The sequence below is a fragment of the Leptonychotes weddellii genome, chromosome 4, assembly GCF_054177405.1.
Source record: "Leptonychotes weddellii isolate Sample4059 chromosome 4, ASM5417740v2, whole genome shotgun sequence".
In the NCBI taxonomy this organism is placed as follows: Eukaryota; Metazoa; Chordata; class Mammalia; order Carnivora; family Phocidae; genus Leptonychotes; species Leptonychotes weddellii.
This window is the reverse complement of record NC_138372.1, coordinates 107,890,022-107,915,144: the sequence shown is the minus strand read 5'-3', so window position 1 is coordinate 107,915,144 and position 25,123 is coordinate 107,890,022. Positions and strand designations below refer to the sequence as shown.

Below are 25,123 nucleotides of genomic sequence, written 5' to 3'. Positions count from 1 at the left end.
AATAGGAGTTTGCTGCTTTGCCGAGTGAAAAACAAAAACAAAAACATGCTTTGAACTTAGAGGGAAAAAAAGTGACCTTGGGGGGGGGTGGATTTTATTTCCCGTTCTTTGAAAAACTATCTCACATACCTCTTCTTTTTGCTCACCTGTCTGCCGTGCTGAATGGGGCCTCTATGGACTTGTAACCACTTAATTCCATTACCCAAAGAAAATTCTCACTAAATCACACCACAGCCACCTAAATGGTTCCATGAAATTTAATGTTTGATTTCAGCATCTCTAGAGATCTGATGCTTTAATATACTTAACGATTCATAAAGGCATCTGCAAAAGAGTTTTGACAGGTATGTAGACTTTACAACAGTCTTTATACATTTATTTATGTATTGCTTTGGTCTGATACTGTTTTAAGGGCACAACTTGCAAAGCACAATCTGCTCCTTAAGAAATGTTGACCATTATAAATATTTGAGTAATTTTTTTCATGGAAAGGGTGCTTACACTGATAGTTTAAAAAAAATGATAGAAATGATCCCAGAGAAAACACCTCATCAGTAGGACTTGTCAAGTTTTAAAGTCTACTGTTTGTGCTTTTAACTCAGCTATGAGAATCTTTGAGAATTTAAGGACCAAGAAAAGAAGATTATTACTAATAAAATTAGATATTTTCTATTAGACATAATTGATCACCACCATTATAACATGCCTTGGGAAAAATGATTTTCCTGTTTCTTATTAGTAACACAAATTCTTATAAGTATTTTGTATTTTATACTAGTAAGAAACACTATACCTACTGAAAGATCGCAGATTAGAATCTTCCAGAGTTAGCTTATATCTTCAAGAAAATGCTTTTAGATATAATGACATCACACACGCATGCGTGCACACACACACAATCTGCAGGGTAACATCATCAGGGATTCTTGATGATCAGGGAGCATCTCAATCAGTTCCAAGGGGAAAAATGTCTTTTGACATAAGTGCAGTCAAACCTTCTCTCTTGGCTACACGCCTGCATGGAGTCCTCACTTAAGAAATGAGAAATCCACTACTCGAGGGAAAGGACTCTCAAAGGGTAAAGCACACTTCCAGGAATCTTGCTCAGAATGTTATCATTCTATCCTAATAACTCAGGGTATGAACTCAGGATAAAAATTTTTATTTTACTTTCTCTTCTCCTCCTGTTACACCCTCACCCACAACACAGGTCTACAAGGCACAAGCACACATGCACACGCCATGTGCCCCGGACCCCAGCACACAGCTGACAGGTGTCTATTCTTTTGGTTTTCTCCTCCTTTCCTATCTCAAAGGACTCCCAGTTTGAGGATTGAGCACATTCATTTTTACAAACAAAAATAATTCAAAAGTTGGATTTCTCCGCAGGTGAGTCACTGTGACTTAGGTGGTGTTCACTGAGGGGCTCGAGCAAATTAGCATCCCTTCTGGAACTGGCAAATCCATCACTAAAGAATCATCCCTTTGTCCCAAAGCTGTATCTCCTGGTAGAATAAAGACACCATGGCTGGAGTAACACCTCAGTTCTTTTTCCCTCATTATTTCCTGGGAGCGGATTTGGAGTGGGCATTGGTGTGTGTTTCGTGTGCCTCTGTGTGCTCGTTGGGGGCGGGGGAAGAAAGTGCATGTTGGTGGCAAGAGGATATTTGTAGGGCTGAGGAGGAAGCTGCCATGAAAGGTAGAAAAGCATGCATTGCAACCTCTCCCCACACCAGCACTAGCGCTGTCTCTGATGGTGATGGTGTTACCAAAGGGACATATATGTGGACACCTCTGGGACTGCAACAGCGTGTTTCAGGTGCAATGCCATCATGGAAACTTTGTGGTCGGTGAGTTGAGATTTGGAAGCAACCCATAGGGCAGCTTTAGGCAAGTTACTAATCTCTCTGGGCTCGGTCTGCTTCTGGTCAAATTCTGCAAGCAATTGCGAGGCTTCCGTGGATCAGTGTATGCAATCCACAGTGTCTGGCAACTGGAATATGCCCTGCATGGCCCTCTTTTGAGCCTTTACTCACGATTCCTACTCTCTGTGATAGTACCTGTGGGCATGCCCACATGACCAGGCCATTTCTGCACCACCATGACTGTGTCTCATTCATATCCTTCCTTTTTCCAGGTTTGTCAGTCTTGTCTATCGTGACTGTGCACGCCCGGGGCTTATTTACCCCAGGGTGGGTCCGTCACTATGCCTTCCCTGATCTGGGCTGCAGTGCAGGCTTCAACCCTGCTCCTGGCCTCAACTCCCAGGTTCCTTTTTGGCCAATGGGAACTATTGGTAGAAACTCTGAGGTGGATGGGGTGAGGGGAGACACCAGGGCGTTTCTCCCAGGTGGTTTTACCTTGGGTGGCCACCCCCGGTGCTCCGGCTCCCTCAGGACAGACCTGTGTGTGTCCGGGCCCTGGACCCCACTGACCCTTTCTCTCTTAGCCTCAGATAGGTCTCTGCTTCCTATTCTTGCTAATCTCTCCCTTGCTTCACCATCCCTGTTTGGCTTCTCAGATTTTCCATCACCTGGGTGGTATAGTCAATTAAATTAAGCTACCTTGCTTTTAAATATTTATGGTAGTTTCTGTTTTCCTGGTTGGACCCTGACTGGTCCACGGATGCTGTGTTAATGGTCTTACTAAATGTTAGCCTCAGCGTTGGAAATTCACACTATGGAATTTCAAAGTAATGGGTCCTTAGATTTCTCAGGTAAATGGAGCTGAACCATCACAGGGCCAAGTTAGCTTCAGGAGACTGGTGAATATAGCTGTCCACATAAGCACAGAAGACACAGCAGGACCTCTGTTAACCCTGGCCACAGAATGAGTTGAAACGGGAGTTGAAACTCCGGAAGGAAAGACCAGCAAGAATCTTGGTGACCAGGAATGCCATGTCCCAACAAGGCCAAGCGCAGGGGACCCTTTCTTGAGACATGTGACTATTAGTCCATGTTAGGTGAGGGGGTGGGATACCACATTAAGTTTAGGCTAAGTGGTCATAAACAACTTCTGTGTTCTTGCTGCTGTTTGCATCACAACATCTAGTGGTATGCCCTGAAATGGTGAGGAAGCTTCCTTACCAGCACTGGTAGGTTCTCTCCATTTCGTAATCTTATTGCACTTGTAACAGGGACAAAAATTACTGTTGAAATATTCCTAGCCTTCACCCATATAAATCCTTTTCACTGCTCCCCTCCCATTCCCACCCATTTCTAGAAAGGAAAGATTCCCCTGTTCATTGGGTTGGTTCTAGGTTCTTTTTTGCAGGGCAAACTTGGATTGATGAGTAAAAGAGATGGAATAAAAGAAACCAGAGAAGCTGAGTGAATATGCCACTGAAGGAAAGGCAAGGGGGAGATACTCAGGAGGCAGGTGCCCATTGAGCATGGGGAGAAACAGGAATTGAAGTAAGGGGAAGAAGGGGTGTAAGAAGATGGAGGGGCAAAGAAAGGACATTTTTTGAAGTGTCATTTGAATGTGACTTATATCTCCTTTAAAGCTCTTTATTTTCTCTTTAAAGATTTATTTATTTGACAGAGAGAGAGAGAGAAATCACAAGCAGGGGGAGAGGGCAAGGGAGAGGGAGAAGCAGGCTTCTCGCGGAGCAGGGAGCCCAATGCGGGGCTCGATCCCAGGACCCCCAGATCATGACCTGAGCCAAAGGCAGACGCTTAACTGACTAAACCACCCAGGGGCCCCATCCTTTAAAGCTCTTTAACAGATACAAACAAAAATATGATGTATTTTAAAATGAGTTTTAGTGGTTTAACTGTACTTTTAAAAAATGTTTTACTTACACCACACTGTATGGGTACCTGAAGTTTATTTGGTTTCCATGTTTTCTGCTGTATATCATTAGCACCCTAAATGATGCTACCTTATTCCCTCACTGTTTCAGATATATGTGTGTTGTCTTTTAGCAAGGCAGAAAGGGGCTGACAATTGCCTTTTTTTGTTTATGTATTCACATGAAAAACATTGATTGAGGGCCTGCTGTGTACCAGGCTCTGTGTAAAACTCCATTCTGCCCCCAAGAAGCTCAAAGACTGGGGAGGGGCAAACCTCGTGATGGGAATGAAGACACAAGGTGAGCAGAGAGGAGGCGTGCTGTTTTCAAACACCTAGCGCAGAGCCAGTCATGTAGTAGGTGCTCAAATATGAAGTGAATCTAATAATGGAGGGTTCAGGGGCTGTGAAGCAAATGCAGGGACACAGGAACACCAGTCGGCAGGGGTTCAACCTACGACTTTCTATTTGATAGCTAAACCAATTTCGTCAATTGTCATATATTAATGGCATGAGGACACACTACCATGTGATGGGACGGGGCGGGACAGGGACACACTGCCCTCTATTCTCAAGGCAACCTTGTTCTTTTTGGGAAGACAAGACAAATGCAGAATACACATAGCAAATAATATGCCCGTATACAATGAAGCACAAAATCACGAGCTAGATGTGATTGTGTATTGTGGGAATTGGCTCTCAGGGAAGCTTTTCCTACATCAGAGAATTCATGCAACAGAAATAAATGGCCACAAGAATGGTTTGAGTTACACTAAGGTGACACCACAAACTCCCCGGTAGAAGGCATGTGCCAGAATGACGCATGTGTAGGAATGACAGATTGGTGTTTATGGGCTAACAACCCTTGTTGGGTTTCCCCTGAAAGAACAGAAGAGAAGCAGAGTGTGTGATGGAAGCAAGCCAAACTTCCTCCCTTACACATCCTGTGGTCTCCATATTGAAGCCCAGGGTCTAATTCTAAGCAAACTTGTATAAATGTGTTCACAGCTCTGTAGAGCCAGAGATAACAAATGATGGTAGTCTAGCAACTTAAAATTCTAACTTCAGACAAAATAGTGTTGTAGCTGACCTTCCAGCAATCAAGCACAGACACGAGAGCTAGTCTGTGTACTCTGAGCTTCTCTCAAAAAAGAACCACATCTAATAGGCTGACCTATCTACCGTCTTCCATCCTTATATCCTAGACAATATTCAGTAAATATTTGTATAGCAAATGAATAAGACAAAGGCAGAGAAGCATAAACTACCACACCAAAAAAGTCCACTACCTATTCTAATTAGGAAAACTTTACACCCAGCCTTTAAAGTGACTTTTTTGCAATTGAAATGAAGCTACATGGGCTTGGCAGACAGGAGTACTGGGGAGAGACTGCTAGTGGGTATCAGAGTTTCTATCTGGGATGATGAAAATGTTCTGAAATTAAATAGTGGTGACAGTGGTCCAACTCTCCGAATATAATACAACTCGCTGAATTGCGCGCTTTAAAAGGATGAATTTTGTGGCATGTGTATTATATTTCAATAAAGCTGGTGTTTTTTTAAATCACAGTTGAGATTCAGTCTTGATGAGATACATTATCATTCTAGAATCCAAATACAGCTCATTGTGCATAGTGTAACAAATTAGTCTTATTCTTGCAAATGAGGAGATTTACATCACAACCCAATGAAAATTATGACCTTACAATAGAGAAAAAATTATTCTTTTGAAACATGAAACCACTTTGAACAGAAGACCAACATGCAAATGAGCAGGGGCTCAGTAACCTAGAGCTGAAAATATTTTGTTTGTGGATCAGAGAATTGGTAGCTTGCCTATTGATTCATTTGGTCGTTCATCCAACAAACATTTATTAAGAAATCTGAGCAGCAATATTTTTCTAGGGTCCTAAAGAACTGTCTCATCCCTGGGCTGAATCATCGAGCACTAGAAAGGTTTGCAATTCCCTAAATCCACTTGATTGCACTATATACTGGCCTGTACAGATCCATTTCCTACAACAGCGAGACTCTGGGGCTCTCTCAGATGAAAACTGGGACAGAGAGTTAGACAACTCTAACAGAAGTGGGTTCATCTTGACCACAAGTCCTAGTATTCTTATAAACAGAAAAATGTACATTCTTTTCTAGATATAAGACTTTTTTCTAACATTTATGGCCCACAACTACCATCAGTTCTCTATCCATCTGGAATCCACAGTAAGCTTTAACAGGCTGTAGCTGTCCCTTCCTATAACCCTGAACTCTCCAGGATGGCCACCACTAGACATAAAAGGTTATGAACATTTGAAATGTATCTTGTCCGAATTGGGATGTGCTGTCAGCATAAAATACCCACCAAATGTTGAAGGCTTAGTACAAAGAATCTAAAACATCCCTTTAGTATTTTTAAATCTGTATTACAGGTTGAAATGACACTATTTTGGATATATTGGGTGAAATAAAATATGTCACCCTCCCAAATGCAGCTATGCCTCCCCTGAGGATGAACAACAAAGGGCCTCAGTTAAAGAGAGCACAGCCTTGTGAAGATGACAAGGAATGGAATCAAAGGAGGTGAAGAGAGAGGCATGGCAAGCTCTGCTTACTAAATTTTTATATCTGCTGTCATAACTGGGGGGAAATTATGAGAATTAGGCTCAACCTTTCAGTCGTTTTGAAATCTTGACACTATTTTGTAACCAAGACTTCTTTTTTTGAAGGGGAATCCCAGCTGACCACAGGCCCGTTGCGTAGCTGGGCATCAAGAGCTAGATTGTACACAGAAGCTAACGTTAATTGCTACCGTTACATGCAGGCAACTGGGGTGTTTAGAGAGTGGAATCAGATGCAGAGAGAGGATCACAAACTGCTGGAGCCCTTTATCCAGATATAAGTGGTCATTTTCAAACTATATTTTTATTTTATTTTTACTTTTTTTTTTTTTCAGAGAGAGAGTGTGCACATGCCCGTGTGAGCAGGGAGGGGAGGAGCAGAGGGAGAGGGGGCATCTTAAGCAGGCTCCACACCCCACATAGAGCCTGATGTGGGGCTCAATCTCACAACCCTGAGATCATGACCTGAGCCGAAATCAAGAGTCCAACGCCTAAGGGACTGAGCCACCCAGGTGCCCCTCAAACTATATTTTAATATCCATTTGGATAAAGAGCTCATAGCAAGGAGAAAGAAATAAGTGCATTTGCACTGCATAAAATGGAGGGATATAATTTTCAGGACATGATCTATGTCCCATTTCCTTTATGTGAACAGTCCCAATCGAAGAGAACGCAAATCTTTCAGAGTAACTCATATGTACTTCAAGCTCTTAGCCATTAAATTAGCCTTAGCCTGTAATGAGATCCACTGCGCCAGGGTGGGGGTATTAGAGACACAGAGATGAAATGACTGGGTAGCCTTCCAGGTGAGAGACACAGTTTGGTAGGGGCAAGACACAAGAAAACAGATAACAAAGCAACGGCATATATGCTGTAATTGTGATATTTGATTATTAGTAGGTGTAGGAGAACATGCACGTTTTATAAGTAATTAAAGACAAGTCTACATAGACTACTACTTGGTTAACGACGCAACTGCTGCACAACAATAAATAAATTATCTGCTAATGGTCTGAGTTATGGAAGTTAGTCCAAGCTACTTTGGGTTTGTGTCTACGGTTCTTTGCTGCTGGTGACGTAGGACAAACAAATTAGGAAGGAGTCTTTTGTTTTCCTTCCCTCTGCCGTTTGCTCAGGAAATTCTATGCTTTGCCCATAGCTCTTGGTGCCCTGGAGGCTTTGCTCTGCAGGAAGAATAAAACCTGTGCGAAGTTCGAGTTTTCATGGAGAGGCACTAATGATGATAGTAACGACGGACTATTTGGGAAAACAAATGAATTATTACAGCTGACAGCTTTGGGTGGAAAACACGAGCTAACTCATGAATTCGCTAATGAGTTTTCTGTGATGTAGAGTGTCTGTGTATAGGGTGGCTTTAGATAGTGTGTGTGTGTGTGTGTGTGTGTGTGCACCCAAGGGAGGAGGGAGGAGGATAGATGGAGATTGTCTGCATTCTGGAGTCTCACATGATAATCTTAGAAATCATTGATAAATGTTTCCAAGTCTCTGTGACTACTCTTGATTTGTGAACGAGACACCTTTGCCATATACAAAAAAAAAAATCAGTGTTCTCATATTTGTAAATTAGCCATTACAATCTTTTGATAACTGCTCAAGTAACACTTCCAGCTCAGTTCAGTCCACTTTTACTTGAGAGACACTTTGGTGAAACATGGTTTGCTATTAAGTAGTAGAAATGGAATATTCTGGTCGTTTTTGAAAGATGCAACTGTGTACGATTATTTGGAATCCCTTTACCAGCTGCTAGTAAGAAGCAAGAGGAAAAGAGGGCATTGTTGAAACCTCCCTGAATAGCATTTTAAGGATATCTAGGTAAGACAAATTATTCTTTAAAAAAAAGAAAAAGGAAAGAAAGACTAAAAAGGAAATTCCATTAAATTCAATTAGGCAAGGAAACTGACTGTTACCATTGGATTATTAGATACAAGGTTTTGCTTGTGTGTATGTGTTTTAGGGGCCAATAAATAGACTTTACAGTGTACTAAAAACCTATATAAAATCTATGCGGGCGGCATACATATGCTTGTTTTGTAGAACTTGGAGCATAGGTATGCTGTCAGTTTTTCCTATACAGGTTTATAATTGTACACTTATTTTTTTGGCATATCTTTGGTCAGATTTAGGACACATTCCTCATTACTAGTCATTCTCTTATTGAAAAACCTTTCTAAGTGCAATTATATAACACCACACAGATTACATTTTGGAGGATATTTATAATTAGGTGAGAAAGGAAAACAGGTGTCCCTTGCAGGGAGAAATCCCTACAGTATATTCTCTATGCTTGTCCTGCCCTAGAAAAGATGTAAAAGTCATAATGAATTTGTTTTGAGTAAGCTAATGAACATCATTAGCTACGTGCTCTGTGAATTAGGTAATTTTCTATATGGCCTGGCTTCAAGGATATTTACATTTTTAGTATTATTAAATTCTGCTAAAGTTAAAGCAGTTAACCATTTGTTTACATGAGTTTTAGGATCGCATGAGCCGATAAAGAAATAAGTGCCTGGTTCTGATGCCCCAGTCTGGGAGGGGTGGGAGGAGGGAAGTGGACCAGTGGCTGAAGTAGCCTATCTACAGGGCAGGGCCAGAGGAGGAAAATTCATGGTACAGGGCACATTTTGCTCCTTCTGGTAAATCTTTAAGATTCACTTTGATCCCCACAGCTTGCCATTAAGAACAAATCAATGGATACTGGAGGCTAGTAGCGGTCAGTTCATCATCCAAGAGGGCTCACTCCTGATCACCCATCCTTGCCGGTCCTCCTAAGGGAGCATTTCCAGCCGGAGTACCCCCCACCCGGGACAAGGCTGATGGGTGGTTGGAGCTGCTTCTCCCTCTGTTTTCTTTGACCTCTGCCCCTTGTAAATAAGCCTCTTTTCCTTCTTTAAATATCTCCTGTTTTTTCAACTAACTCATGAGTAGACTAAGAAATACTGTTGGTAAGCAGTTTTCTTTAGCTTTTATTCTTTTAGTCTTCCAGAGCACACACAGTGATTATGGGTTTTAAAGATACTTTCCAGTTATGAAGATTCACTATAGGATTGTCCCTGTGTTTTATTTTTACCCCATCCCTTGTTTTCCTCTATAGTCTAGCTAACCCTCTTCAAGTTACAGATAGTTCCTGATTGGAACTTCAGCAGTTTGAAAAGTAGGTGCTGGGTATAGAATCTTTTTTTTAAAGAGTTTATTTATTTTTTTATTTGAGAGAGAGAGAGAGCGAGGGAGCATGAGTGGTAGGGAGGGGCAGAGGGAGAGGGACAAGCAGACTCCCCATTGAGCAGGGAGCCTGACATGGGGCTCGATCCTAGGACCCCGAGATGATGACCTGAGCGGAAGGCAGATGCTTAACCGACTGAGCCACCCAGGCGCCCCAGTGCTGGGTATACATTAGGCTTTTAAAACAAAAAAGTTGAAGCAATTAGCAAAAACAACTAAGACAAATATCAAGAACGCTTAGCTGAGGAGAATTTTTTTACCACACCAAATTACATGTATGTATTTTCCTCTTCTTCATAACACTGAATATAATCTCTAGTTACATATTTACTTGTTTTCTGTTTTCTCCTCAGGACCTCAGTCCCCATGACTCAGTGATCACATTTGCTCTGCACGCTGCAAATCCAGCACCCAGCTCAGCATCTAGCATGTGGAAGGGGCTTGGTAAATAGCCAGTGAGTGAATAAATTAATGTTATGTTAGTGGCTGTGTAATCTTCAGTTTCACATTTATATATGTGTGTATTTCCATTGACTTTTCTTCAGATTATTAAAAAATCCTTGCGGCTTTCTATTCCTTGCTTCAGATTAGAAAGTTGAACATAATCTACTGTATTTTTAAGGCTGGCTGGAAATGCTCTTCAAAAGAAAAAAAAAAAAAACTAAGCTGGTAAAAAAGAATCACACACTCAGCACTGGAGTGGAGTCATCCGGTCCACACTATTTCCCAAGCAAGAAATTCCTCTTTCATTATTTGAACCCTGTTTCTTGACTAAGACACACCATTTTTATTCATGGGTCTGGTGTTTCCATCTGTGTGTTCACAGCAGGAAGCATCACTGTGAGATCCTTGCCCCATGAAGGAGTCCACCTTAGCTGCTTGCTTCCATTTCACTCCCAGAACAAAGGCATTCTAGCGTGACCACAGAGGAATAAAATAACATTTGCTTGTCTCTTCACATTTAACTGCAAAAATGCACTTCTGCTATGAAGAGCCAGCAATAACATCTCCTACTGTCTTGTTTCCGGAGAAAGAAACAGAAACTGACTGGGGGCTGTGGAATTGGTCCTGTAATTTGGCAGCTTGTTCTGCTGGATACTACCCAACCAGAGTTGGGCTCACCTGCTGCGTGCCTAGGAATGATCACAGGTTGGTAATCAGAGGTTGAGAAACAGTAGATATTTTTATAGTCCTGGGGTGTTATAATTAGCTCAAGCCTAAGAGCCACCCCAAATTCCACTCAGCAGTGGTTAGAATTTCTTTCCTCAGAATCAGCCAGCTATGGGCTATCGTGTCTGTGGAGGATGGATCTGTCCCTGAAAGAAGCAACCCAAAAATTTCCTGCTAACTCTGAGAAGACCAGAGCAGGTTCTTAGCTCTGGCATGGGCTTGCTTCATCTCTGTCTTTGTTCCATAGAGTGTGGCTTTACACCACCCGCTCCCCGTGCCTACTTTGCTACACCAGCACCGTTAGCATTTCCCGGATGTTAAACAGAGAGTGATGTAGTGACCTAGCTATGGATCCACAGTTCTTTGCACACGGCTTGTGCAGTGGCATCCAGCTGGGCTCTCTTGAGGGGGTGAGTCCTAGAGGTCCTGCCAGCTATTGTTCATACTAAAAAGAGTCTGCCTCAGAATAGAAATTGCATCCCAACCAAAACACCATCGATCTCAAATAAGAAAGCAAAAACAACCCTATGCTCGATGCTAGTTTTAATTTCTATTTTAACTTGTCTACTCTATTGCATGTGATTTTTAGTATTAAATATAAAGGTAAATCGGTGATAATTAATTAATTATGCAATTCCTAAACTAACAGCAATGATTTTGGAAAGGTTTTTTTCATAACTTCATTGGGTATTTACCATGTACCAGACCCTCTGCTACATGCTTTCATAAGCTTATCAGTTAAATCTCATAATAATCTTATAAAAGACATTATCTTTTGTTCCATTTTAGGGATGAGAAAGTCGAAGTCCAGAGATGTTAACTAACTTACCCCCTAGCCTATACCACCAAGATACTTTGGAGTCCGAATTTGACTCCAAGCAATTTGACTCCAGAGTTCCTATACTGAATATGAATTCCAGAAAGTTATTGAAAAATATTAGATATATACTAGAAATAGATTAGATTAGATATATTAGAAATAATCAGATTTGAAGGTTCCAGACCTGAGTAAATAACAGATAGGTTAGTTGCCTGTTACCTTAGTGAGCCAGCAGGCTTAGCATGCTTATTTAGCATGACCAATGGGTAACTGGCAAGTAACAAGGGGTTGGGAAAGTATTCTTAGAAACTATAGAGGTCTGTCTTGAGCCCTTTGGACATTACATCTTTAACTAGTGGTTTGCAGCGAAGTAGTTAAGTTCACATGTAAAGTCCAGAAGCTTCTAGAATCAGCAAATTATGCCCCCAAAGCTGGAGAGCCTATGGAGACATTAAGAAAGATAAAGTGTGTAACTAAGGCATCCAGCTCGGTGAGTCAGCTGCTTCAAGAGGCAGTGTTCCCTGAGGAAGCTCCAAAGAATTATGTTAAGCTGTATTAATGTAAGAGGGTAAAAGAGAAGCCTGATTTCCAATTCAACTTTGGAGTTCCCTTGGCGGGTGAAACAATTACAGGTCCCTTGCCATCAGCCTTCATTGTGTCAGCATTTTTTTTTCAATGTTTATTCAAATACATCCCTAAATCTCTTAGAGAAAATTCCCTGTTTCCCCTCATTATTTTCTTCTTTATTTTTACTGTAACACTTCTTTTTTTTTTTAAGATTTTATTTATTTATTTGACAGAGAGAGAGAGAGCACAAGCAGGGGGAGTGACAGGCAGAGGGAGAGGGAGAAGCAGGCTTCCCATGGAGCAGGGAGCCTGATGCGGGACTTGATTCCAGGACCCTGGGATCATGACCTGAGCTGAAGGCAGTCGCTTAACTGACTGCCACCCAGGCGCCCTACTGTAACACTTAAAGAAATGGTCCTGATTTGTAACTCCTTCTTAAATTCATAGATCTGTTCATTCATTCTTCTGCTATCTCTGCCTTCTCCTCCCACGTTTATTGGTCAGCTACTCTGTACCAGGTTTGGTCTTGGGGACAAACCTGGACCAGGTGGTCCTGGTGTTCCCCCTCCTTAGCCCCTGGGCCCTTATATTGCTCCCACTCTATCTAAGCCTGGCAGATAAGTCAACTCTACATTCTATGCAACAAAGTTACCAACTTCATTTGTGTTCAATAAACTCACCTATTCCCACGCTTGATTGATTCCTTACTGACGTAGGATGAAGAGGAGGCCCAGTGGTGACTACAGCTTTTTCATGAATCTCATTTCATTTGCTTCTCAAAACAATATACTGAGTGGGGAAAAAAATCTAGTTGCAGAATATAATATAGTATAAATAAATTTAGGTACAAGCAGAATTCCTCGTTACTTACTTGTGTTTGCATGGACAAGGAGAAAGGGAAGGAAGGATAAATCTTGGGCTGGGAGCACTGCCATATCAGGAGGTGTGGGGGAGGCATAAAGGGAGAAGTCATTTTGGCTTTATATAGTTTTGTCTTGTTAGCCCCTGTTTTATCAGGTAAAATAAGCATGCATTACCTTTGTAGTCTGAAAAGTATAAAAAAAATTTACATTTAAAAAACAAACAGAAAAATAAAATAACTCTGAGGTTGAGATTAACAATTCCTCATTTTTATGGGCGAAGAAATTGAATCTGAGGGAAAGCAAGGTGTTTCTCAGGAAATAGGGCCAGGGATAAGCAGAGCCAGGCTTCATCCTGGCTTGAGAGAACAGTGAGATTTTTGCCCACAGCAGCTGTTTCATTTCCGTAGAACAAACACATCACAAACTTGTTAGGATTGGGGCATTGTACAAAAGCTTCTGGTACTAGGGGATAAATAAAAGTCTCTGGTACTAGGGGATGAGACATTTTAACTAAAGGGATCAACAGTACGCCAGTTGTCTCTGGGTGTGATGCTGGATACCAGGTTGGCCACACCAAGTTCTTCATAACTTCTTCTTCCAAGTTCAGAGACCCCCTTACAGTTTCCAGATATCATCAAATCACTCTTAAGGAAGCAATTTGGTTGCTTGCTTATTGACTGTTGACTGTTGACTGTTATTTGCAGGTATGCACAATTATGGGCAGTGAGTACTCAGTTGGGAAATACTTAGGTTTTTCTACCTGTTTCTCTGTTTTGAGTATGGTTTTCTACACTGATGCCAGTGAAAATTAATTCACATACCGAGAGGCCCTCACCTCTCCCATGGTAGAGTCTTGGAAAAGAGGAGAGATATAGTGGTGACAAACCACGGTGATCAAAAAAATTAAGTGTACCTGGAACTGAGCAAGTGAACAACCAGCAGAATTCTGGCCCTTGAGGCAGGCTTCCCAGAAAACCAGAAAGTTAAACGGGTATAGCCAAACTTAAACCAAGAACTTCACAGGGTTCGGTTTCTGCTCAGCACCATATTTAAAGAAACAAAAGTCTGATGGAAAGTATAGCCTAAATAATTCAGATATATCGAGTGCTAACACACACGCACGCATGCGTGGGCAAATAGACTGTGGCAGGGGTGGCAGAGGGCGTGGGGGCTGCTTTTCTGACGTTCAGCCACACTTCTTTGTTTTGTGTTTAGAGAGCACTCTTACTCTCCATCTCCCCCCATGTCCTGGCTTTTCAGTCTCTCTTCTCACTCATGGTCTCCTTAGGCTGGGTATGCCTCTGGACTCTTTCTTCCTTCCTTGGCCTTGTGTAACCACCCCTGACAAATAAAGTTTTTCCGCCACACAGTGGTGGTCAGGCATCCACTTTGGTTGCTGTTCTGTTCCCAATCAACCGCATCCTGCCTTGGCCTAATTCTCCCTCCGCCCACCCCCAGATCATCAGCATTCCGGCTGATAGAACATTCTGCCTCATAAGACTGAATTTCACCTTACAGCCCAGTGTGTGGAACAATAATCTAGTGGATCATGGCAAATAATGACAGAAAGGTGGAGTTGCTTCAAGTGGAGTTTTCATCGAGGGAGTTTTCCAGGACCGTCTGAGTTGCCCCGTTCTCAGTCTTGCGTTCTTGGATGGAAACAGTATCCATTGGTTTCCTCTTTTGATGGAGATAGATGCAGAGATGAGGACTGAGCCTAGTGGATTTCACATAAATATTTCATACTTTGTAAAATAGCAAAAATAGGAATCAAGACCTTGGACACAAGTGACGAATCACCTTGGGATGAACCAGTGCAAAATCCAGTATTTTTCCTATTGTTTCTCATATTTATTCTACACATTAGATACCTATGTATGTATCTATCTATCTTCATCCTGATCAAGATCGTGATCATTATCTATCTTGTTCAAGTAGATCTTTTTAGGAAACCAGGGATGAAGTTTAGAAGAAAAAATTATAATAGACAAATAACACCATTTTAAATAAATGTATAATTCTCAAATTCCATGTCTGAAGGTAGCTCCAGAACCATAATCGCTGATCCCAGAAATTATGCCAAAGAAGAAGATTGTTATTTCTTACGTTCTCCCATTACAATGTCCGTGACCTTGTTATCCAAACGCACATCTCCATGTCTGTAGAGTTGCAGGGTTCCTCTTAGCGCTAGTGTAAGTGTTGTCTAAGATATCCAGTCAGTCCACATTGTGCAGGTAATTCACCAGGCTTTGTTTTGTGCTGACCAGGGTCAAGCTCAGGGGTCTCAAACTTTTCAATAGTGTATACTTGTGTATAAATTGAATGCATGGATAAAATCAATGAAAATAGAAAATAGAAGGTTTTCTTCCTATGTATCAGTGGATCATGTTGTGTACCATCTGGGGACCACTAGTCTGTCCCATACTTAATTACATGTGTGCTTCATCACCTCAAGGAAAGGGTAGGTGGCCACTCACTGGAAACGCTTTGCTTTCTGAACAACAAACAGGAGGGAGCGTGCATTGACCCTCTTGAAAGGCACTGTGCAAGCCAGTGCTGCACAAAGTTTCCTGGAATCCTACAGTTCTGTTGCATTTTAGAAGCTCTGCATCCTCCCCATTAATAGTTGCCCAGGCATTTTTGGATGAACAGGAGGGGGAAATCTATTGAACTGGTGATGATTTTGATGCCTTTGAATAAAGTTCTGTATCTTAGGGCACCTGGGTGGCTCAGGTAAGGTTAAGTGATTGCCTTTGCCTCAGGTCATGATCCTGGAGTCCCCAGATTGAGTGCCGCATTGGGCTCCCTGCTTGGCAGGGAGTCTGCTTCTCCTTCTGACCTTCCCTCCTCCCATATGCTCTCTCTCTCTCTCATTCTCTCTCAAATAAATAAATAAAGTCTTTAAAAAAAATAAAGTTCTGGGTGCCTGGGTGGCTCAGTTGGTTAAGCGACTGCCTTCGGCTCAGGTCATGATCCTGGAGTCCCGGGATCGCGTTCTGCATAGGGCTCCCTGCTCAGCGGGGAGTCTGCTTCTCCCTCTGACCCTCCTCCCTCTCGTGCTCTCTGTCTCTCATTCTCTCTCTCTCGCAAATAAATAAAATCTTAAAAAAAAAATAAAGTTCTGTATCTTGAGATGACCTTAGCCATCACCATTTCAAAGACAATTAAGAATCTCCTAGAGGGGCACCTGGGTGGCTCAGTCAGTTAAGCATCTGACTCTTGATTCCAGCTCAGGTCTTGATCTCAGGGAGGTGAGACTGAGCCCTGCACTGGGCTCCACAGTGAGCGTGCAGCCTGCTTGGGATTCTCTCTCTCTCTCTCTCCCTCTGCCCCTCCTCCCCTGCTCATGCACACTCTCTCTCTCTTAAAAAAAAAAAAAAAAGGATCTCCTAGAGACCATCTTTTACATTTTTTTTTTAACTAGGTAATGTTCCAGCACAAGGTTATGACTGCAAAATAGAAATCAGGAGGTTGGCAGCAGTGCAGCCCTAGACTCTGAGCCCTAAACATCTCCAGGGCAGATGCCCCAGCTTCCGGCATGGGTCTATGCTTGGTGACCACCTGGGCAACCACTTGGGAAATCCCCCCCGCCTTGGCTCCTGCCTGCAGGAAAGTGTTAATGGGTGAAACTGAACAATGTTTAAAAAAATGGACCTTACGTGAAGGGACATAGCCTGTGAGAGCAAGGAAATGCTGAGAAGTGGCTTGGCACTAGGGTGGTGGGGAAAAGCCTTGAATGTAGATGAGGCAGGAGCCAGTGAGGATAATTAAGCCCAAAGCCTTGGGCCGTCACCCAGGGAAGCCCTACAATCTCCTGTTTGCTCGGGGTGGGGAACTTCAGTTAACTATTTCCATTTACCAACACCCAAATAGTGCCTGACCACTGCCTCCCTCTGTGGCCTCCAGTGGGGTGTAGAGAATAAGCGAAGCCTTATGAATCTATAAAATATGTGGGGACCTAGAGCAGAGGCAGGTGCTATGAGGATGAGCTGTATTTGACACCTCATCCGACTGGCCTGGGGGAAGAGCCCTGCCGGAGGGGGGCAACGAGGGCTTGCCCCGCATAGAAGCCTCATTGTAGTCATAACTCTCAGCACCGTAGTGGTGTTTATCTTTCTCTGTAGCCTTCTTTTTCTCCCACAGCTTCCCTCCGTAGATTACGTGCTGGTAATAGTGAAGGTGAAGGTCAAAGCAGGCTCCTTGTACCAGTCTGGAAGCCTCAGACCCCACCTGCAGCCCCAGCTGAGGAGGAGGCCATTTCTCTGTCTCTGGGAAAACAACTCTGAGACCTGGCAGATCACAATAATGTTTCCATTGAAGACACCTCATTCTGTCCCCAGTTTGCATCACAAAAATATCCCAGCCCCACTATAAGTAGAGGGAAAAAATGAATGGAAAGTATGGGAGGGGAAAAAAAGGATTTCTGATAAATTCCAAATGAAGCTTGAGTGCTCGGTCTTTCTTCTGAGTCTTTTATTACCGATGAATTGTTCAAAGTTCGCTGCAGGTCCCACCTCAGTCAGCGGTCTAATGGTGTAAACTCCTAAGTGATGCAATTCTTTCTCAGAACTTCATAGCATCTTGGGCACATCTTTACTTTCATACTTCTCACTTTACTTTGCCAGTTGTAGTTTTTATGTCTGCCACTTTCACAAAGTGTGAACCATTTTGGGGCAGGAGCCCAGATTTATTTATTTTCTTCCCCTCTCTCATTTTTTATTTTATTTTATTATTATCATATATTATTCTATTATTCTCTTTATTTTCACAGCCAAAGAATCTGTATTGAGTAGAATTACTCCGAGGAACCAGATGTGCTGGGTATTAAAATGTTTTTTTTTAAGCCTCAATAGTTAAAACAGTGTGGGATCTTTGCATAAAGAGTGTATATGGTATATGATGAAGACAGCAATCATAAGGGGAGAAATAATAGTTTCCATAAATTGTGTTGGAGCAACCAGGCAGACTTCCAGGAAAAACAAAAACAAAAACCCTCATACGGTACACTAGCATAAACTACAAATGGATGAAAAATTTAAATGTAAAATAAAAAGAAACCATAAAACTTTAGAAGAAATTCCAGAAGTCATACAAAATTGACAAATACCATAGTAAAAAAATCCTCTTATCTACCAAAACCAAAACAGAGCAAACAAAACAAAAAAAAAAAGAAATCCTGCAAGGAAAATCAAAAGACTATGAGAAATACTTGCAATTCATATCACAAAGAGCTGATTTCCTTCATATAAATTGATAAGACCAATAGCACAATAAAGAAAATGAGAAAAAGATATGAACGGGAAATTCAAAAAAAAAGGAGATAAAAATTCCACTTAACCATTGGAAAGGATGCCCCATCTCAATTATAATTAGGGTAATGCAAATTAAAATTTCACAGAGACAACATTTTTCATTCTATCAGGCTGTTAAAAATCCAAAAGTTTGAGGGTAATTCTATTGGCAAGATCTCAAATAATAGGTGCTCTCACACATATTGATGATGGATATTATAGTAGTGCATTCCCCATGGAGAGATATTTCTGAGTATTTACCCAAATCACAAATGGGTAATTTCTAATTTATACAAAAATCCTACTTCTGGGAATTTATCTTGCAGATATAATAATACAATTGTACAAAAATGATGTCTATACAAACTTGTTAGTTGGTGCATTGGTTGTAGTGACAAAAGACTAGAATTAGGTGAAATATCCATGTGTAAAAGAATGTGTTTAGCAAAGTGTGGTACATCCACGTAATAGACTACTATGCACATGTACAGAAAATGAGGGGGCAGTTCCATATGTGCTGGTATAGAAAGGTTTCCTTTCTATGAAATGATATGCTGCAATCCTCAAGACATATTGCTTAAATAATAAAGCAAAATGTATACCACGGTAAGGAGTATAGAATCTTTGTGTAAAAAGGGAAAAAACAAGAATATATACTTCTGTTTTTGTTACACAAAAAACAAAGACACAAGTAGCTAATAAGTTACCCCTGTGGAAATGAAGGACAAGAATAAAGTAGAAACATTTTGCTGACTACCTCTTGATACTGTTTTTTATTTAATGCCATATGAATGGATTAACTATTCAAAACTTATATATATTATATATGTCAGTCATATTGAAATATGTCTGATTTTAATGTATCACCCGAAGAGTCTTCTTTAGGGAAACCAAAACAAAGCTCAAAACTGGTTCTTACAAATTACTCTGTTTCTTTCTTTCTTTTTTTTCTCCTGTTCCCATTAGGGCTTTTAAGCCTGATGTATTTCTTCCTTTGACGTGGAGAAGAAGATATATAACTGTTCTGATGAGTGGCCTGAGGATTTTGTGTGTTCTATCAACAAAATGGAAGCCACTATTTCCGCATTAACTCTGGATATGGATATCTTGTTTCTGAGACACGAGCTTTTCCTAATGCACTGAGTGTTTTACTCTATAGATCACTGTTTTCAACCTGCTAGCAACACCCAAGTAGATCAACAGCTGTCATGTTTCAGCCCAAGAGTGGCTAAAAGTAAAGGTGATGTCTCTCACCTTGAGATGAATAGCACTGAGGTTCCAGGTATTTGCTCTTATATGCCAGAGCTAATTTTCCTCAGTTATAAACAGTGGTTTATGTATCGTTTGATTTAGTAATGCTTCCATGCAAAATATAAGAATTCCCAAATGCAACTATGTAGATGAAATAAAATAAAGTCTCTCTGTAACTTGTGTAGACATATGAAACCCCATCAATGCCCTGATCTGGTGGGTCGATTTCTAGGTCTAGAGAAGAGAAGGGGGTGAGGTTCTAAGGTCAGGTGGAACAAGGTGGGGGGGCAGGTGAGGTGGGGAGTGGGAGGAAGGAGGAAGCTCCTACTTGCTTATCTTTCCAATCTGCTTTTCCTTTTCACTCTCTTCTTCTAAAGCCCTTTGTACTTTCTGTCTCCTCTGCCGAGAAGAGGCTGCCCTGCATCTTTGAATGTCTATCTCCTGTGCATCATTTAGATCTAAGCTCCAATTTACCTCTTGAAATATACTTTTACTGTTTCCCCACACCCCTTATTTTTCTATCACCTCCTGTTTATCTTCTTGATAGCACTGATCACTGTGAAATGGCATTGCTCTTTTGTTACTTGTGTATCATTTATCATTCCTCTTCGCTCTCCCACCTGATAGATTATAGACTACAGAAGAGCAGGGTCCTGGTCTGTCTCGCCCTCCCATGTATTTTTGGTGCCTAGAGCAGTGTCTGACCCATTACAAGACCTCAATAAATATTTGTTATATGAATAAATGGAAATTAAGGTCCATGTCTGATGGGGTTCTGTGCACAAAACCTCTCATATGAAAAACATTTAACAAATACTCATTCAGTGAAGGAGTAAATTCAAGCGAACTCTCCATTAGACACGGACATTGCCTTTTAAAGCACTCAATCTGGCAAAGAAAAGATTCTGGCTCGACACTTATTTGTTTGGTGATCATTCTTTTATCATACTTAAAATAATTACTGAGATTTCTGAAATTCTGAATAAAAAAAAGACAGCCTTCTCTTATACTTTTAGTATTTGTTAAGAAGGCCCAATATGCATTTAAAAAGGCTTATTTAACTTAAAATGTTATGTGACTATCAGCAGACTTATTTATTATACATGTAATTTCTTTCTTGAGAATCAATGGTACTTGTACTAAACTGAATCAATTTTTCCTCTGATAACTGACTTAAAAATCAATTGCACAAAGTTCTTTGTCATGAGCAATGCAATATTTCTTTAGGTATTTTATTCCGATTTCAGATGTCATTTTTATAAGTATAAAAATAGATTTTTAAGTTGTATAAACAACTAGAGTTTATTAATGTGTTGGGTTAGTCAATCCTAAACACAAGGCTACATTCACAATATTAATGGTCCTACAGACATAATTAGTTATATTTAAAAATACAAATACTATATGTGCTTTTTAATGAGACTTAAATCCCTTTTTAGAAAGACTATTTCCTTCTCGAACATACATCCCTTTTTTATGTGGTGAAATTACAGATAATAAGCCAGGTTTTAGACAGGGGAATGAATATCTATTGCATGTCTAGACATGTTCTAGACATGGTGTTGGGTATTGTTCATATGTTAGGGCCCACCAATTAGTCTCTGGAGTTTTCTGCCGCCACTTAGCCTTTAGGGAATACTCCTTGTGAGTTATTCTGTGTGATGGCGTCTACACTGTGAGATGGGTCCCTTGGGTCACTTGGGCCTATAGGAATCAGAAACTCTGAGGATGGACTCAGCAATCTTTTTCAGTTTTAAAGCTTTCCTGTGGATTCTGAAGCATGCTAAAGTTTGAGGCTCACTGATCTATACCATCCCCACGTTCTCGTTTAGATCTAAAATTTAGTGATCCAGAAGAGTTAAGGGGACAAAAAGTTCACCAAGAATTAGAGGGACACCTGGCTGTCTCAGTTAGTAGAACATGCAACTCTTGATGTCAGGGTCGAGTTCAAACTCCATGTTGGGCATGGAGGAGCCAACTTAAAATTTAAAAAAAAAGAAAAATTTGCCAAGAATTAGAAAATCTAGAGAAAATCATAACAGAAGAAGTGAGGCTTGATCTACTGATAGGCTGTCATACTCATCAAAAGGGATGGATAGGGCTTTAAGAAGTAAACGAGTAGGGGATTGGCCAACATTAGAGGCTAAGGGGCCAGTGGGAATTGGAATGGAGAGATGGGAATTTTATCATTTACCTGTGATCAGGGAGATCAAGCAAGTGGAGTGGAAAGGAGGGTAGTGTTAGGCAGCACTGATCAATAAAGTTGGATGAGTACAGTAGGGCAGTATATGGTAGATCTTACGTATTGAATATTAGGTTTATACTTAGAGTTGATTATTTTTTCCGTGTCTCTCTTATCCGTGGAGTTAATAGTTATTATATGCAGTAAACTTTCTTATAGAAGGTATCGTATTAAGACACTTAATTTTTTTTGTAAACTTAAAGAAATGTGATATAATAGGAACAAAACACAAGAACAATAAAGATCTAGAACTTTGTACCAAAGTACAACAATAATGTGCTCTGATCTGAGAGAATGTTTCAGAATGTTCTCAGCCTTTATTATCAAGTTGGTGTTCCTTTCAGAGCCTCAGGTCAGGCCCCCTTTTCTCTAGATCTCTTTCAGAACTGAGTCCCACCCCCTCTAAAGTCTTAAAATCCACTTTAGTGTTGCCCTGTACTCTTGTTTTCCCAAGAATATCTTAATTAAAACTTCATTCAGTTAATGGAACAAGTTATTCATAATTTCCTTCAAATCTTTAATGAGTCTACAGATTAAGGCATTAGGGATTACTCCTCTCAATTAATGACATTCCAGTTGAGCCGGCATTAGCTTAATCTTTTAAGTTTTTTTCAGTGTTTAAACTCTCCATTAAACATCTTTAAATTACTAAACTCCACTCCGATACTATTGCAGCAGGAGAGATCATTGTTATGACTATATATTTCAGAATTCCTTAGCAGTGAAAGGTGTCCTCCAAACTCCAGCTCTTGGACCCACCAACAGCTGCCCTGACCTGGCTGAGCCATCTCATTTTTCCTTTTCTCCCATGTGGCTCCTAAGAAACACTGAGCTAATTTTAGCCCTGTCCTGGGGCCATGACCAGCTGGTCCCTCTACCTATGCCTGCTTGGAATTCTGGTGTAGTAAGTTGAATAAATAGTCATTGAATTGGAGTGAGTCTCATCTCCCCAAACTTTGCCAATTCACATTACTCATACTTATAAAAAATTGGCTCAGATTTCTTACAGAGAGCTTTCAATGAATAACTAGCTCTGTCATTACTCTCCTTCTTCATGTTCCCCAAGCATTGATTGATCTACCTTCTAAAATGCATTTCAGGATGCATTGTCCAATAACCGGTATTAGGACTAATCGAAATACATAGAGAAAAAATTAAGTTAGGTCTTTTCCTCACATCTTTTCAAATGCAAATTCTGACAGATAAAAATGCTAAGCTAAAAAATCTAGGTCTAGTGGCGCCTGGGTGGCTCAGTCCTTAAAGTGTCTGCCTTCAGCTCAGGTCATGATCCCCGGGGTCCTGGGATCGCGCACTGCATCGGGCTCCCTGCTCAGTGGGAAGCCTGCTTCTCCCTCTCCCACTCCCCCGCCTGTGTTCCCTCTCTCACTGTCTCTTTCTGTCAAATAAATAAATAAATAAAATCTTTAAAAAAAATTTAAGTCTAGAAGGAAAAACTAGTGAATTTGCTATAATATTTGGGGGGGGGGAAGAGACCTTCTAAGTCTTACCAAAGGCAGCTTAACAGACTTGATCATAAAAACTTTAAACTGCTTTAAATAAGAACAGCGAAAATAAACACTATTCATTATGGATGAAAATTGTGAAAAACTGTTCAGTATGATAAATGGCGTATTTCCTTGGGTAATAAAAATCTCTTACAAATTGGTAATAAAACAAGATTTAAAAACAACTGAAAAATGGATAAAGTACATTAATAAGCAATACACAGAAAAGACAATAGAATGGCTCATAAACATATAGAAAAATGTTCTGCCTCACTACTAATCAAAGTAATGAAAGCATATTAAGACAAAAAGGGGCTGTGTGGTGGGGGCATCACGGGAGGTTACAAATAGACCAAAATTTATTTTTAACAACCAGGGATGATTTTGGTTCAGAAGCAGACCTCATAGGTTGCTGGTGAATACTAAAAAACCCTTCCATAGAGCATCTTTGAGATACATTTTACCTCTAGACATTCATTCTAAGGAAGTGAATCCTGTGGCCAAAAGAGACATTCATGTCATCACTGTACATACTACTGGAAAAAAATGAGAACGTTCAACAGTTGGGAATTGGTTAATACATTGTCATATAATTAAACAATAAAATACTATGCGGTCATTACAAATGATGTTGAGGTAAAAGATTTAAGGAACTAGAATACTGGGGCGCCTGGGTGGTTCAGTTGGTTAGGCGTCTGGACTCTTGATTTCAGCTCAGGTCATGATCTCAGGGTCCTGAGATCGAGCCCCGCATCAGGCTCTGCACTGGGCATAGAGCCTGCTTAAGATTCTCTCTCCCTCTGCCCCTCCCCCTCCCCCCACTCGTGCTCTCTTTCTCTCTAAAATAAATAAATAAATAAATTTTACAAAATTAAAAAAAAAAAGAATAGAATACTGGTCACTGGAAACTGTAAAGATGCCTGGATTTAAAATGTTTATTTCTGAGTAGAGTTGTATGCAATTTGTACTTTCTTATTTTTATCTACCACTATTACCAAAAATTTTGTTATACTGAATACGTATAAAGAACCTTTGATAGTGGTGTTTGGGAGTGTAAGTTTAGTCTAGAGAATGCTACAGTACAGATTTCAACAGCTAAAGGCACTTGAGACATCCACTGTTCTTCCATTTCAAGGACTCTAAAAGACAAAATTTTAAGGGGATCTGTCTTGGCAATGTGTTTGTGCTATATAATAAAACTTCTCTAAAACTCTCCAACAATTAATAATTTCTGGGAATTCTAAGTTATACAAGTGACTAAGAATTTGTCTCTTAAGCCATATAATTCTCTAGGTCACATAAATATCTTAGATGAGATCTCTCTACAATTTTATACATTTTTCACAGCGTCTTCAGTAAAGCTTATTGAATGGGAGAGTGACTATTCCAGATAGCTCAGGATCGTGGGTGTGTACATCATATACGTCTCCATGGTATGCTGATGCCTTTTAGGGTACACAAACCTCAATGCCAAATGGCCTCAATTGTTGTGTTTCTAGTTTCCTTAGTAAAATTTTATGTTATTTGTGTTTCTTCCCTGGCTGATAGCTGTTATTTCCTGATCTAGTCTATATGCTAATATGGATTAGCCCCTCAACCAAATTCTTGTTAGAGACTTTTAATACATGGAGAGGTTGGAAACGACACAACTAAATCAGTAAGAATCATGTGTAAAATGAGAATAAATGGCCTCTAAGGGAAAGTTCGAGAGATTCTCTTAAAAATGAAGCGTATATGGGGTGCCTAGGTGGCTCAGTCAATTAAACA

The 25,123-nt window shown here is 40.6% G+C and overlaps 1 protein-coding gene across 1 annotated transcript in view; it reads right to left on the bottom strand.

Moving 5' to 3' along the window:
* CLVS1 (clavesin 1) overlaps positions 1 to 25,123 on the bottom strand; it is a 170,728-nt gene that overhangs the window by 51,465 nt on the left and 94,140 nt on the right. The window lies entirely within an intron of this gene.